General features: G+C 36.3%; 1 protein-coding gene across 14 annotated transcripts in view; it reads left to right on the top strand.

The window, feature by feature from the left end:
• ATOSA (atos homolog A) overlaps positions 1-16213 on the top strand; it is an 87318-nt gene that overhangs the window by 38777 nt on the left and 32328 nt on the right. For 3 of the 14 annotated variants that reach the window (XM_073801026.1, XM_073801025.1, XM_073801024.1), the window contains exon 1: positions 7813-7849. The exons of 4 other annotated variants lie outside the window; for them this stretch is intronic. The gene's annotated coding sequence lies outside the window, so the exon portion shown is untranslated. Of the gene's footprint in view, positions 1-7797; positions 7850-16213 lie in introns of those variants that run through there. 7 more of the 14 variants (XR_012330119.1, XR_012330120.1, XM_073801030.1 and 4 more) reach the window with 6 other exon arrangements.

Below are 16213 nucleotides of genomic sequence, written 5' to 3'. Positions count from 1 at the left end.
AGGATAATCCAGGGACCCCTCCCCCACCATCTCAAGATTAACTTAATCACATCCTCAAAGTTCCTTTTCAATGTAAAGTTACATATACACAGGTTCCAGAGATTGGGACATGGACATTTTTTGGGGGGTCATTACTCTGTCTACCATAATATTTAGAAAAATTAAAATTTGAGAAACACTGGTGTATGGTAGATACTCAATATTTTTCCCTTAATCACTGTATATATATTTGAACTGTTATTAAATAATATTGTTGTGTCTTGGAAAGTTTATATAAGATAGAGGTCTTAAAGTTTTATATATAATTAGTCATCTTAGGAGTTCTCTATTTCAGTAGTCTTTTAAAAAATATCTAGCAAAGTAAAAAGTTGGTAATGCTCTAGTTTTTATGGTAGGTATTTCTTATCTGTGATTTTAAAATCCTTTAAAGGCATGTATCTTTATTTGATTCTCACTGCCCCGTCCCCCAGTTTTGAAAAATTTGATTAAAAATTACAGTAATAGTACATGGTGTTTGAAAAAAAATTCAAACAAACAAAAAGTGTATAAGCAAATAGGGAAAACTCCTTACCTCTTCCTATGCCTACTTTCCCAGGGATAAACAGTATCTATAGTTTTGTGCTTGTATCTTTACTCTTTCTCCTGTCCTCATGTAAGTATATATAATATTAGATGTCTTAAAACTCTCGCAGGCTCAGCGGCCATGGCTCACGGGCCCAATCGCTCCACAGCATGTGGGATCTTCCCAGACCGGGGCACGAACCCATGTCCCCTGCATCGGCAGGCGGACTCTCAACCACTGCGCCACCAGGGAAGCCCTTAAAACTCTTTTTAAACAAAAATAGGATCATACTCTCTCTATATAATTGGCACACAGCACTGTATAAGTTTAAGGTGTACAGCATAATAATTTGACTTACCTGCATCATGAAATGATTATCACAATAACTTTAGTGAACATCCATCATCTCAAAATTAAAGAACAGGGAAAAAAACCTTTTTTTGTGTGATGAGAACTCTTAGGATCTACTGTCTTAACAACTTTCATATGTAACATACAGCAGTGTTCATTATATTTATCATGTTGTACATTACATCCCTAGTACTTATTTATCTTATAACTGGAAGTTTGTACCTTTTGACCACCTTCTTCCAATTCCCCCTTCACCCACCCCTTGTCTCTGGTAACCACAATGATCTCTTTTTCTATGAGTGCATTAGTTTTTTGTTTTTGAAGTACAGTTGACATCCAACACTATATTAGTTCCTGTTGCACCAGCATAGTGATTTGGTATTTATACATTTCAAAATAATCACCATGATAAGTGTAGCTATGATATGTCACCATACCAAAGATATTACATAGTTACTGGCTATATTCCCCACACTGTACATTTCATACCCATGACCTATTTCTTTTCTCCCCCCACCCCCTTCCACTTTGGCAACCAACCCCCTTCCACTCTGGCAATTTGTTCTCTATATCTATGACCCTGTTTTGTTACGTTCGCTCATTTGTTTTGTATTTTAGATTCCATATGTAACAGAGATCATACAGTATTTGTCTTTCTCTGTCTGATTTATTTCATTTAGCATGATACCCTCTAGGTCCATCCATGTTGTTGCAATGGCAACATTTCATTCTTTTTTGTGAGTAATATTGCATTGTATATATAAATCATAGCTTCTTTATCCATTCATCTGGGCACTTGGGTTGCTTCCATATCTAGCCTATTGTAAATAATGCTGCAGTGAACATAGGGGTGCGTATATCTTTTCCAATTAGTGTGTTTGTTTTCTTTGGATAAATACTCAGGAGTGGAGTTGTTGGATCCTATGGTAGTTCTATTTTTAGTTTTCTGAGGAACCTCCATACTGTTTTTCGTAGTGGCTGCAGCAATTTACATTCCCACCAACAGTGCCCGAGGGTCCCCTTTTCTCCATATCCTCACCAACACTTGTTATTTGTTGTCTTTTTGATAATAGCCATTCTGACAGGTGTGCCAAGTATGACTTTTTGCCAACTTCAGAATAATACCTGAGAGAGAGAAAGAGATCTTAAAGATTTTATGAAAAGTTGAAAGCCTCCTCCTTATATGATGGAACTGAGATTTGAATCCATTCAGTCTTTCTTCCAGGACTCCCCACAACTATTTAAGGGAAAAAAAATTTTTGAACCAGCTGACATAAGTTATTTTTTAATTACATTGTAGAAAACTGAACTCAGTGTAATTTTCTTATAGACCTCGTACAACTATAAAACCAAAATGATTTTTAAAACCTAAATGCAGGCCATCATCAAAAAGTCTACAAACAATAAATGCTGGAGAGGATGTGGAGAAAAGGGAATCTCCCTACACTGTTGTTGGGAATGTAGATTGGTACAACCACTATGGAGAACAGTATGGAGGTTCCTTAAAAAACTTAAAATAGCTACCACGTGATCCAGCAATCCCACTCCTGGGCATATATCCGGAGAAAACCATAATCCGAAAGGATACATGCACCCCGATGTTCATTGCAGCACTTTTTACAATAGCCAAGACATGGAAGCAACCTAAATGTCCATCAACAGAGGAATGGATAAAAAAGGTGTGGTACATATATATAATGGAATATTACTTAGCCATAAAAAAGAAGGAAATAATGCCATTTGCAGCAACATAGAGATTATCATACTAAGTGTAGTAAGTCAGAGAAAGACAAATATCATACAATATCGCTCATATATGGAATTTAATTTTAAAAAGATACAAATGAACTTATTTACAAAACAGAAGCTGACTTATAGATATCAAAAACAACTTATGGTTACCAGAGGGGAAACATGGGGGAGAGGGTTAAATCAGGAGCTTGGGATGAACACACGCACACTACTATATATAAGATAGATAACCAACAAGGACTTACTGTAGAGCACAGGGAACTCTATCCAATATTCTGTGATAACCTATATGAGAAAAGAATCTAAAAAACAATGAATATATGTATCTGTATAACAGAATCACTTTGCTGTACACCTGAAACTAACACAACATTGTAAATCAACTCCAATAAAATTAAAATATTTAAAAAGTTTTTAAAAATTAAAAACTAAGTGCAAATAAAACTGTAGAACCAGTAAACTTTAAATCATTATGATGTGTTACAAAGTTACTGGTCAAAATGTGACTATCATGATTGGTATTATGGGCCAAGTCCTTCTGAGATGAACGTGCCTACCGTACAATGGCTTGATATTTGCTTGTCCCATTTGACTCATTGTCAACTTTTGTTGGTACCCCAGGCCACCATTTTGCACACAATATAAAAACATCATCTGTGTTAAGTCCACCTCTCTCACTAGCCTAGAGCTGTTAAAGTCGTGTTATTTAAACACCAGCAAAACTGTAAATGTAAATCATAATAGTACATATGAATATAGCACTGACATTATAAGGCAATCCTTGATTATCATTGTCCAGGATGTTCCAGGCTAGGTTTTTGCTCATTTTTTGAGATTTTCATTGAAAATAAATCACGTGTTAAATTTGGAGAAAGAGCTGTCAGATCCCCAGAATGTCCACAGACCCCAGTCTGAGAACCACTTCTACCTCAGTTATATATTATAAATGGATATTTGAAAATTCACAGCTATAACTGAAAATGTAACTCCAGTGTACATATGTTAAAGCGGGTCTCTTGCTTTTTGAATGTCACCACTATTTTCTCCATGTACCACCTTGCCTAATATCCTCATTTTCTCCCCTTGCTTAGCCTCAAGCTTCCAATTAGAGCAGTGGTTCTCAATCCTTGTTGCATTAAAATTACATTAGAATTACCTAGGGAGCTTTTATAAGAATATAATATCCAGTCTTGGATGTGTCCCTGGGTTTTGTTTCTGTTTTTTGTTTTGTCTTATACTTTGTTTTTAAAGCTCTCCAGTTTGTTCAATGTGCAGCTGGGATTCCAAACCACAAGATTCTAGAACTATTGAAAATTTCTCTCCAGATACTTTGGCTTATTAAGGAACAGTAAGACTATGTATTATATAAAACTGCTTACTGTATGCCATGTTGTCCAACACAACATACTGTTACCTCATGAAATCACTGATGCTATGAAATAGGTATTACCTCCATTTTTCAGGAAAGTAAAGTTTAGAGAGACTAAATAAGTTCCTTTGGGCTACATCGTTATTAGCAGCAGAACCAGGATTCAGATTGTCTGTTAATCATGATCTTAACCACGAAACTATAAATATCCAGTCTTATTTCACCCTTTTATTACAATATAGATTAACCAGTCACTGTTAAACACACACTTTGATGAAGGTGTTTTTACTTTGAATAATGAATGTACATAGTTAGACTAAAAATATATAAGCGTAAAGTATGAATGCAGTTCATATGAACACCTGCAGCTGTAGCTCTCTCTCTTTTTTCCCATTCAGTTAAGAAGTTTGTTGGCGAAATGATTTCATTCTCCAAGGTTGGATTTCTTCTCAAAAGAGGCTGAAAAACATTCAGTTAGTTAGCTCACTTTGTTTTCAGGTCTATTAAGAAATACTGCATTTAAATCAGATTCTGATTAAACTTATAATTTTAGGATTACCATATTTGGTTGATTTTAGCATGCACATTTTCTATATTTTAAATCTTTGAAATCAGAAAGAAATTTGTTTCTTACACTTTGATGCACACTGTAGTTAAATTGGCAGATTTTTCTTTCTTAATGAAAGATAAAATAGTCATGTATCTTAAAATTAATGACATCTTAGATTTGATGAATTAACAATAGTGGTTATATATGAATGACCATTCCGTATATAATCAGGCTATTTTTGGAGGTAAAACAGTGTGATGTATTCTCAGTATCGTTGTGAAGATTAAATAAGATAAAATAATCATCATAGTATCTGGCACATAGTAAGAGCTTAGGAAGTGTCAGCTGTTATTATAGCATTGTAAATACTAGTGTTATAATTGCATGATGGATCCACAACCACAGACCAGAGAAAGGTGTCCAAGCAGTCTTCAGTTTGTAAGTGAAACTTATTTAAGTTATTTCCTGTAGGTGGGTTCTTTTATAAACAAATCTGACTGGCATTAAATTGATATTTCCAAGACTGCTGTATTTATAGAATGCTGAAAGCCATCATTATACAATATACTGCACTGTACTGCTCATTAAGGACTCTTACTCTGGCATATTCTCAAAATACAGAATTTAACATAGGTATTCAATAGTCTAGTCTAGGGGAATTTTGTCCAAGAAGCTCAGCACCAGAGGTTATATGAGAAACAATATTATTGTCAGTAGACTTTGAGAATATCAGTTATAATAAGAACTGTGCTTCCCTCAGTCACTTAACTTCTTACCTGTAATACAAATTAAATAGCAAATAATGTTGCAGAACATTATTTCAGTTCTTTCAGTAACTTACACATTCTTTTCAGACCCTGAAGACTTTTAAGTATATTCATACTTATCAGGCATTAAAATGCTTTAATATAAAACATGAACTATGTTAATTTAAGTTTGTACAGAACGTCTTTTTTTTTTTTGATCCTGGGACAGTGATAGCTCATCTGAGATTTGATAATTTTCTTTTGTGCTTCTTTTGTTGCTTTCTACTATAATTATTATTATTATTATTTTTTGTGGTATGCGGGCCTCTCACTGTTGTGGCCTCTCCCATTGCGGAGCACAAGCTCCGGACGCGCAGGCTCAGTGGCCATGGCTCACGGGCCCAGCCTCTCCGCGGCATGTGGGATCTTCCCGGACAGGGGCACGAACCCACGTCCCCTGCGTCAGCAGGTGGACTCTCAACCACTGCACCACCAGGGAAGCCCCTGTAATCTTTGTTTTTGTCTTCATAATTCATGCTTCCTGAGGGAAACTTCTTAAGTACAATTTTGGGATAAGTGAATAGATTATTTTCAGTATTGATTTTTATTTTTTTAAATCTGCAGAAAGTAAAAAAAAAAACACCAAGAATATTTTTCTGGCATTTTATAGAAGGGAAATATTTTTTAATTAATAAACTTTTTTTTAGAGAGAAGTTTTATTTTTTTTAAATATTTATTTATTTATTTTGGCTGCCCTGGGTCTTAGTTGCGGCATGTGGGATCTTTTTTAGTTGCAGCATGTGGACTTCTTAGTGGCGGCATGCAGACTTCTTAGTTGTGGCATGCAGACTTCTTAGTTGCAGCATGCATGTGGGATCTAGTTCCCAGACCAGGGATCGAACCCAGGACCCCTGAATCGGGAGCTCGGAGTCTTACCCACTGGACCACCAGGGAAGTCCCTAGAGAGAAGTTTTAGATTCACAGCAAGACTGAGCACAAAGTACAGAGTGCCATATACACCCTGTTCCCCACACATGCACAACTTCCCCCACTATCAATACCCCATGACACAGTGGTACATTTGTTACAGTCGATGAATCTGTATCGACACATCATCACCAAAAGTCTATAGTTTACATTAGGGTTCACTCTTGGTGAAATACATATATATTTTTTTTATAGCATTTTACAGGAGGTATTTTTTAACATATGGCTATTTTTTTAAATTTTTTATTGAAGTATAGTTTACAATATCATATAAGTTTCAGGTGTACAGCACAGTGATTCAGTTATACGTATATATATATATGTATAGTCTTTTTCAGATTCTTTTCCCTTATAGGTTATTACATAGTATTGGGTATAGTTCCCTGTGCTGTACAGTAGGTCCTTGTTGGTTATCTATTTTATACACACTAGTGTGTAACATATGGACATTTTTTAAAGTATGTATTTTTTAACGGTTTCTTTATTTTATTTTTTTATTTATTAATTTTTTGGGGCACGCCATGCAGCATGCAGGATCTTAGTTCCCTGACCAGGGTTCTAACCCATGCTCCTTGCAATGGAAACGCAGAGTCTTAACCACTGGACCACCAGGGAAGTCCCCATATGGCCATTGGTAGTATAGGTAGGGGCCATAGAGTGAGGAAGAAAAGTGGCTAGAGCTGTTTAGGTGGTGCCGTTTATAGGACTCCATTGCCAAGTTTTTGGCTTGGGCAGTTAAGCATCGATAATGTTAGACTATATAGGGAACTCAAGAGAAAGAGCAGATTTGGGTTTGAAGATGTATAGGTAGTAGGGGGGAGTAGAATATGATGTTGTACTTAGTGAATTCTTCATGTATTTATCATTACTTTTGTTTTTCTTTTCCCCTTATTCCTCACTCTTTTCTCAGTTTTCTCCTCTTGCCCCCACCTTGACTTCATTAAGTAGCCATGCCCTCGAACAGAAGGGGTTTTTTTTCCTTTGAGTAAGATTAATTTAATGAATCAGTGTTTGGCATACCTCACTTCTGATCATCATGACAATTATGTAAGATGGTTGGATAGTTATAATTGCTAGGGATTCATAGTACTAACTACCATTTCTCCTTTCCAACTGCAAGTATATACACACATGATTGATGGTATCAATAGAATGAGAAATAGAGTATCACTTTATTAAACCAGGCATGCACCCTGTGGTTCTCCAAGTGCAAGGATTCTGGAAACCCATTTATGCCTGGTATTTTTACTCCCTCTTTTATTAATTGAGAACATGTAGGCTTTAGGCACTGGCTCCAGCATGCCCTTATCTAGAAATCTGGAACAAGGTGCAGGACTACACCCTCTGAGTTTCAGCAAAGAACAGGAAATATAGAGGCAGATTCCTGGCTTTTATCCTTGATGTATTAGTCAGGTTGGGCTGCCATAACAATATACCATAGACTGAGTGGCTTAATCAACAGAATTTCATTTTCACACAGTTAAGGAGGCTGGGAAGTATTAAGATCAAGGTGCCAGCTGATTTGGTTTCTGGTAAGTGTTCTCTTCCTGGCTTGTAGATGGATGCCTTCTTGATGTGTGGTCATATGGTCTCCCCTTTTTTTAAAATTAATTAATTTATTTATTTTTGGCTGCATTGGGTCTTTGTTGTTGCACGCAGGCTTTCTCTAGTTGCAGAGAGTGGGGGCTACCCTTCGTTGTGGTGCACGGGCTTCTCATTGTGGTGGCTTCTCTTGTTGAAGAGCATAGGCTTTAGGCGCACAGGCTTCAGTAGTTCTGGCTCTTGGGCTCTGGAGTGCAGGCTCAGTAGTTGTGCAGTGCAGGCTTAGTTGCTCCACAGCATATGGGATCTTCCCGGACCAGGGCTTGAACCCGTGTCCCCTGCATTGGCAGACGGATTCTTAACCACTGCGCCACCAGGGAAGCCCTTATGGTCTTTCCTTGGTGCATGTGCTTGGAAAGGGGGGAGGTGGGAGGGGAAGGAAGAGAGGTAGAGAGATTTCTCTTTTCCGCTTCCTGTAAGGCCACCAATCCTATTGGTTTACGGCCCCACCCTGATGACTTCATTTAACATTAATTGCCTTCTAAAAGCCGTGTCTCTTAATACAGTCACATTGGAGGTTAGGGCTTCAACATATGAGTTTGGGGGTCGGGGGAGGTGTGGTGGGACACATTTCAGTCCATAAACTTGGAAACCTCACTTCAGAGTAAAGAGGTGGTCCAGTGACTATTGAAATCACACCAGTTATTTACTTCCAAAATATTTAGAGATTTTCCAGCTATCTTTCTCTTACTGACTTCTAATTTAATTCCATTATGGTTGGAGAACACACTTTGGATGATTTAAAACTATTTAAATTTATTGAGACTTGTTTTGTGGCCCAGAATATGGTCTGTCTTGGTAAATGTTGTATGTGTACCTAGTAAAGATGTGTATTCTTCTTTTGTTGAGTGGAGTGTAATGTAAATGCCAATTAGGTCAAATTGATGGTACTGTTCAAGATTTTTATGTTCTTACTGATTTTCTGTTACTTGTTCTATTGATTATTGAAAAAGCGGGTGTTGAAATCTCAAATATAATTGTGGATGTGTCTGTTTCTTCTTACAGTTCTATCATTTTTACTTTATGCTTGTTGAAGCTATTTTCTTAGGTACGTAAATGTTTAGGGCTGTTATGCTTTCTTGATGGATTGGCCTCATTATCATTATGAAATGGCCACCATTATCACTTGCAAGTTCATTTGCTCTGGAATCTGTTTCATCTGATTACTGTAGCCACTCCAGCTTTCTTTTGGCTAGTGTTGCACTCACTTTTAGCTTATTTGTGTCTTTATATTCAAAATGGATTTCTTATAGGTAGTATGCAGTTGTGTCTTGCTTTTTTAACCAATCTGATAATCCTTGCTTTTTTTTTTTTTTTTTTTTTTGCTGTACGTGGGCCTCTCACTGCTGTGGCTTCTCCTGCTGTGGAGCACAGACTCCGGACGCGCAGGCTCAGCAGCCATGGCTCACGGGCCCAGCCACTCTGTGGCATGTGGGATCCTCTCGGACCAGGGCACGAACCCGTGTCCCCTGTATCGGCAGGCGGACTCTCAACCACTGCGCCACCAGGGAAGCCCAATCCTTGCTTTTTAATTAGACCATTCACATTTTAGGTTATTGTTGATATGGATGGGATTAAACCTGTCATCTTATTATTTGCTTTCTATTTGTCCCATCTGGTCTTTGTTCCTTTATCCTTCTTTTTCTGTCTTCTTTTGGATTGACAGTTTGGGGGGTTTTTTTGAATAATTTCATTTTATCTCCTTTGTTAACTTATTAATTATAATTAGTTTTATGGGGGTATGTTTTGTTTGTTTTTTCAGTAGTTACTTTAAAGTATGCAATAATTAACTTGTCACAGTTTACCTTCAAATACTTTGAAGTATTTACCTTCAAATACTTCAACATTTCCTTTAAATAGTTCTATTTAAAAACAAATAATAAATTATTTTTTATTTACCTACATATTTATGATTTCCAGTTCTCTTTGTGTAGATCCAGATTTCCAAATGGTTTAATTTTCTTTCTGACAGAAGGATTTCCTTTACCATTTTTGGTAGTGAGGGTCTGTTGGTGATAAACTTGTTTCAGCTTTTCTGGGTCTAAGGTTTTTGTTTGTTTGTTTGTTTTTCAGGAATTCCAGGTTGACAGTTTTCTTCTTTCACTCCTTCTCTATTTCTCCTGAGCTCACCTTCTTTGTGCTACTCTCCCTTGTCTGGTACTCTGCCCTGTGACTCTAGCCACCTAACTTCCCTTTCCCTTAGTTCTTTTGTGCTTGATTCAGGGAGACTGCTGGATTCCATCTGCCTTCTCCTTCCCTGTCCTTCGGCCTGGAAACGTTCTCCAGGCATTAAAGTTGGGCAGTTTCGAGCTCACCTGTTTATTTTTCTCTCAGAGATCACTGTCTTACACTGTCTGTTGTCCAGTGTCTGGAAACAGTTGTTTGTATTTTGTTGTGGTTTAGGTGTGTGGGTAAATCAAGTCCCTGATACTCCATTTTGACTGGAAATAGCACAGTGACTACCAAAATCAAACCAGTCATGTCAGCCATCCTACTGGCCTTGTGGAAGAATTCATAAAATGGATGAACATAGAAATCATGCGTTTCTCCCCAGTATGTTCCTTGGTGGAAGATAAGAGTTGTGGCAAAGTCCTGCTCTCCCTGTGTACAGAGACCCAACCCAGGTAAAGGGAAGAAGTTCCTTTCTCCCCTGACACTTACCATTATCATTGTATAAATGAAGAAATTAAGTGACATGCCTGAACTTGCCCAGGACTGTCCTCACTGGATCCTACTGTCTTTGTGAAAACAGTAAAATCAAATTCTGCAGTGAATGTTTTACGTATTGCAGTTACGAAATAGTTATTAAAGGTTAATTTTATTTTTAGATCTTTACATGAATTTTAATTTTCACTTTGACCATCAGTTATGTTGTATATAACCTCATTTCATTTCTGGAGATGGGAAGGTTTTATGCTTCATAGCATTCCTTGGATCAAATACATTATGAAGGAAATACAGCCTGAAATCAATAATTAATTTATATTCTGGCCCTTTGTATGAAAACTTTACTAAGAATGTCTTCTGACCATAAAGAGCAGTGAATTTATAGTGGGTTTTTAAATATTTGTCAATAAATAAATAAATATTTGTCAACTACATGAGGTTTGATGTTTAAGGTTAAATAATAACTGAAATTTAATTTGATAATTCCTACCATAGCGGTGTATGCCAGAGATCAAAGGGCAGAGTCTTTTTTTTCTCAGAGATTTCTCAAAGAATTATTTTAATTTGCCTAGATTCACTCAGTATTTGAATTTACATCTACTTGATCATAAAGCCAATTTTTTCCTCGAAGTTAGGCCACAGTTTAGAACCATCACAGTTCTATAGAAGAACATAAAATTTTAATATTTCAGGTTTAAAATTCACAGTTATAATTTTGGCTTATTATGTGTCCTTTAGAAAAATTAATCTTTAAGATCATTTATCTAAAACCAACAGAAAAATTATTATAAGCAATATGGTTATCAAACAATAAATCATCTCTTAGTTACCAGAGAAATAATTAAGAGAGCAACTTGCCTAGGTTACAGTTAATATTTTATGCTCACTAAATTGAAGCTCTGTACCTTTTGAACACTATTGTGAACTGAAATCCAGATTGAATTGGCCTTTTCTACTTTAAAATGTTTTTAATCAATGGGTATACAACTACCTAACAAATTTGGGGCTCCTTTTAGGGGTGCTAGTAGAGCATGTGTGAGAAGACAGGGAAGCCTACTTTGCAATGTTTGAAAGATGGGAGTTTAGGAAAAGAGTCTAAGGAACAATTAGAACAGAAAGTGATGGCTCCCCTGAAAAGTTTTTCCCTCCCTCATCTGTTCAGCTTCCTCTAACTCTACTCTTACTCTGTATACTTTATTTTTCCCTTTATATTCCCCCCCCCGCCCCATCTTATTTTCTTGTTTATTCTTTCTTCTTTGTCTATTTTGTTTCTCCCTGTCCCTTTCCTCCTTTTTTTCTCTTTATTTTGATCACAATTCTTAGTTACTTATCCTTCTATTCTTTTCTGATTGTTTTCTTTAAAACTTTCCTTATCTCCGACCAAATTACTGTGGTTGAATTGGTAAGGAGCCAGGAGGGGAATGTGGATGGCACTTACATATTAGAGGCTTTGTGTAGTTGGGAATTCGGATTGTAGAGGAAAAGATGTCTGTTACGGCAGCCAATTACAGTCCTCTGGGAAGAGAGTCGCCTTGCAGAATTGTGTGAAGTACAAGCTTTACCTTCCTTGGCTTCTGGTGAACTCTATTTACTCTTCTGTGCCTAGACAATATCTATCTGCTAACAACTGGGTGAAAAATTCAGTAGTAAGTATTGCATAAATTAGATTGAATTTTTTTTAATGAACTCACCAATTGTTTTACTACTATAAAGAGTTGTTTCTTTTGTGTTATGCCTATGTAGCACTTTTAGTTAAAAATTATTTTGATGGAAGATATGTAAATACTAATCATAAATGCCATATTTCTTTGTTATGCAAGCTTTTAACCTATAATATAATCATCTGAGCAGTTTAAATGGCATAAAATATATGCCTTTTTTAAAGTTTTAATATAGTCTACGATAGTGTTTTAAAAAATTACATAGCATTGTATTTTTTGTTACTGTAATTTATTTAATAGTTGTGGTAAACAAATTCAAATTGGTAGGTGATTGCTGTTTTTTATTATGCAATATTTGCAAAGGTGGGAAAAGGGTTAGTACTTATTACTTGACTGTAAGTAATTTAGGGAACATAGGAACTCAGTATGGGCTGAGTTCTGAGTACACAGGCTTGTCATAGCTCATATCAAAGGAGCACCTTCTATGCTTCCAGAATTCTCTTATGTTCTTTTTTAGTTTTAGAACTAGAACTGTTTGTCTTTTAATGTTATTTAGATCCTTGTTTCAAGAAGTTCAAAGTGCTTTAGAAAATACTATTAATCTTAAAATATCTAAGAATGATGGAATGAATATTTTGTATTGATTTTGTTCACAATAATTAAATTTTTGTGTATATATATGAAAATTTCAAAACACCAGTTCTGAGCCTGTTAGAATGTCTACAAACATGAGCAGTTTTAGAAAAATTTAAGAAACATTTTGGAGCATTGAAAATAATTGAAAGTCCTAATTCTCACCTGTCAGATCACTAAGCCTGCCTTCCTTTAGTCCATTTCCATTGGTTATACTAGTTGTGCTAATTGTTAACGATAGAGAATTAGTGATTAGAGAATTAGCCAAGGCTTTTCCTTTGGTTTCTCTGAGATTTAGTGTGAAGATATCTGTAAGATCTGACCCTCAAAAATTACCTGCTTTCAACATTTTAGAGAATACACTATCAGATGGCAGAACTGGCTGTCAAATTGGAATGTAGGAAACAAATTCTCTTGAGATACTGATGATTGAGGCCCAGGAACACACATGAATATAATCATTTTAGTGGTGTGTGTGTGTGTGTGTGTGTGTGTGTGTGTGTGTGTGTGTGTGTGTGTGTTTTAACAACTCTTTATTAAAATGTCAGTGTGAATAAGTTAAATTCTGTTTTTAAAAAAACGTAGTAAAATAAAAGCTAAAAGAATTTCTTGTGCATTGCCTGATGTCCTGGCACCTTCAATCTGCCATTTGTTAGAGGGCTAATAATCTGAGGTCACTTGTCCTATAATACCTGAATTCTTCAGAGTTGGTCATACTTTAACATAGATCTCAAGTTGATCTGCAACTGAGATCTTATTAATTAGTTAAATAACTACACTTTAACCACTCTTTCATTTTGCTTATGTATTCATTGAGCATCTCCTATACGCCAGGCACTGTCCTAGGCACTGGTAATAGAATGATGGATGTGTTAGACCTGGCTCCTGCATGCCTAGAGTTTATAATCTAATTAGAGACAATCGGCCATTAGAGTAGATTAAGAATTGCAGTAGGAACACATGAAGCTTATGAGAGGATTTCCCTCTGTGTCTGCTTCCCGCCTGAGTTGAAATTTAACTGAAATCAGGGACTAGAAAAAAGTTGGCAGATTTTCAGTTTCTCCATTGGAAAATACACAGTTTGTAACAGTGTACTCCTTAGTTAAGGTTTTTAACCCGTTTCCCTTCCCCCTTTGGTTTTCCAACTCATTCACAACTCTTCTTTTGCAGCTTTCAAAGTGTCAGGTTTAGTTTGGGTAGCCATGGCATATAGGAATCCCTATCAGATATAATAGATATTGAGGAAACAGTCCTGAGATAGGTAAGCACCTCATGTCTCAGTGGTGAAAGACAGGGTTCAGAGTGGTTGCATGAGCAGAGAAACAAAGAAAATTCTGTCAAGATTGCAGAATAGTAACCGTGTAAACTGGAAAGTCCAGTTAGAATTCAAAGGAAAACAGAGATTGGGAATTAAACATCAAGATGTTTTACAGTAAGGACCAGAATCAGCATTCACAGGCTGGATAACCAATACAGAATGAGCTGTAAGAATGATCTTGATGCTAAGCCAACAAATACCTGAGGCTGAGTCTCCATCCATTATTCTTTCCTGAGCCAGAATTGGAATTGGACTAATTGGGGAGTAGAGTTTAGGTAGGCACCCTGGATGAGACTTGGAAATAAGTCCTCAGATTTTTAGCATTTTATATACATAGGAGATCTTGATTTAAGGCCTCACGTTACCATTATATTGCTCTGTGTGTCTGAGCTGTCACTTTACTCTCTGAAGTCCAATTTCTTCATCTATAGATTAATGAAAATACATACTCTTGAAGGTTCCTTTGAGTTCTTACTCCTGAATTCTATACAAAAGCCAAGACTCCCCCCACCTCGCCCCACTTGTTAACTTATCCCCTGTAGTTTTGCCCACAGAAGCTGCTTATTTTTCTTTGATGACAGAGGGACCAAGTTTGGTTTTAATTAACTCTAAGTGGTTTTGAATGCACAAAACAGAACATTGAAACATTTTATTTATAAGCAGATGTAATTGTACAGTTTTGCCAAGCATTATAAGGATAATGTTTTTAAGTGGGATATCCTCTTGCTCTTTCTGGAACTGCATGATCCAGACCTTTTCCATGATATCTAAATTGAGAAACCTTTAAACTTGGGAGACATAAGGAGAGAAAGGAATAGCTGTCCAAATTCTTTTAATACCAGGAATCCTTGAAGATATGTCTATCTGAGGAGATTTCTAGAATCTATGCCCTGAGTTGGTAGGGTAACCTCTACCCTAAAAATGAGTCTTTTTTGTGTGAAATGAAAAATAAGAATGAACTTTCATAATTGAGAATTATTAAGAACTATTGGTAGTGGAAAGTGGGCTCCTACAGATGGTTCTCTACTTACTGATACTGTTTGTGACCTTGGGCAAATGATTTTACAAATTTAGTTTTTTCATCTGTAAAATGAGAGAAAAACCTATGCCTTCGCATTTATTTTTGTTTTATTTCATTTTGTAAAATAAATTTATTTATTTATTTATTTATTTATGGCTGTGTTGGGTCTTCCTTGCAGTGTGCAGGCTTTTCATTGTGGTGGCTTCTCTTGTTGTGGAGCATGGCCTCTAGGCGTGTGGGCTTCAGTAGTTGTGGCTTGCAGGCTCAGTTGATCCGCAGCAAGTGGGGTCTTCCTGGACCAGGGCTCGAACCCGTGTCCCCTGCATTGGCAGGAGGATTCTTAACCACTGCACCACCAGGGAAGTCCCTATTTTATTTTAAATTTAAGAAACGTTAGATGGAAAATAAAAGAAAAAAGAAACAGTATGGTGCTCACTATGTGCCAGGCAATATTCTAAATATTTTACAAATAACAACCTATTAACTACCCTCTGAAGGTCAATACTACTATTATTGCCATTTAATAGATTTTTTGAAAACTAAGGCAAAGAGAGGTTGTATCGCTATAACTTGTACAAAGCCAAACAACTAGCAAGTAACAGAACTGTTTGCCTGACCTCAGAGTTCATGTTCTTAACTATTACTTTATGCTACATCATGAGAATTAAGATGAGGAAGCACTTGATAAAACACTCCACAACTCAAGATGATAATGATCATCTTTGTTTAACTGAATGTTTGTATTACGTGACAATTAAAATTTATAGCCAGTTTTCAAAGAGCTAGATTATTATAAAAACATACACATGACTTTGTTTTTCAGATAGAACCTCAGAATATTCATTGTTTTAATCATAATTTTGAATTTTGGTGGTTACTGTAGATGTACAGCAGAAATACTTGGTTGAATTTAAACCACACACGTCTAGAAAGCTTTTAAAGTCAGTCCATGATAAGTTTGTTTACAGATCACTTGCCTTTTTCATAATAGAGT

Source organism: Tursiops truncatus, chromosome 2, assembly GCF_011762595.2.
Source record: "Tursiops truncatus isolate mTurTru1 chromosome 2, mTurTru1.mat.Y, whole genome shotgun sequence".
NCBI classification, from domain to species: domain Eukaryota; kingdom Metazoa; phylum Chordata; class Mammalia; order Artiodactyla; family Delphinidae; genus Tursiops; species Tursiops truncatus.
This window is presented reverse-complemented; position numbering and strand designations above follow the sequence as displayed.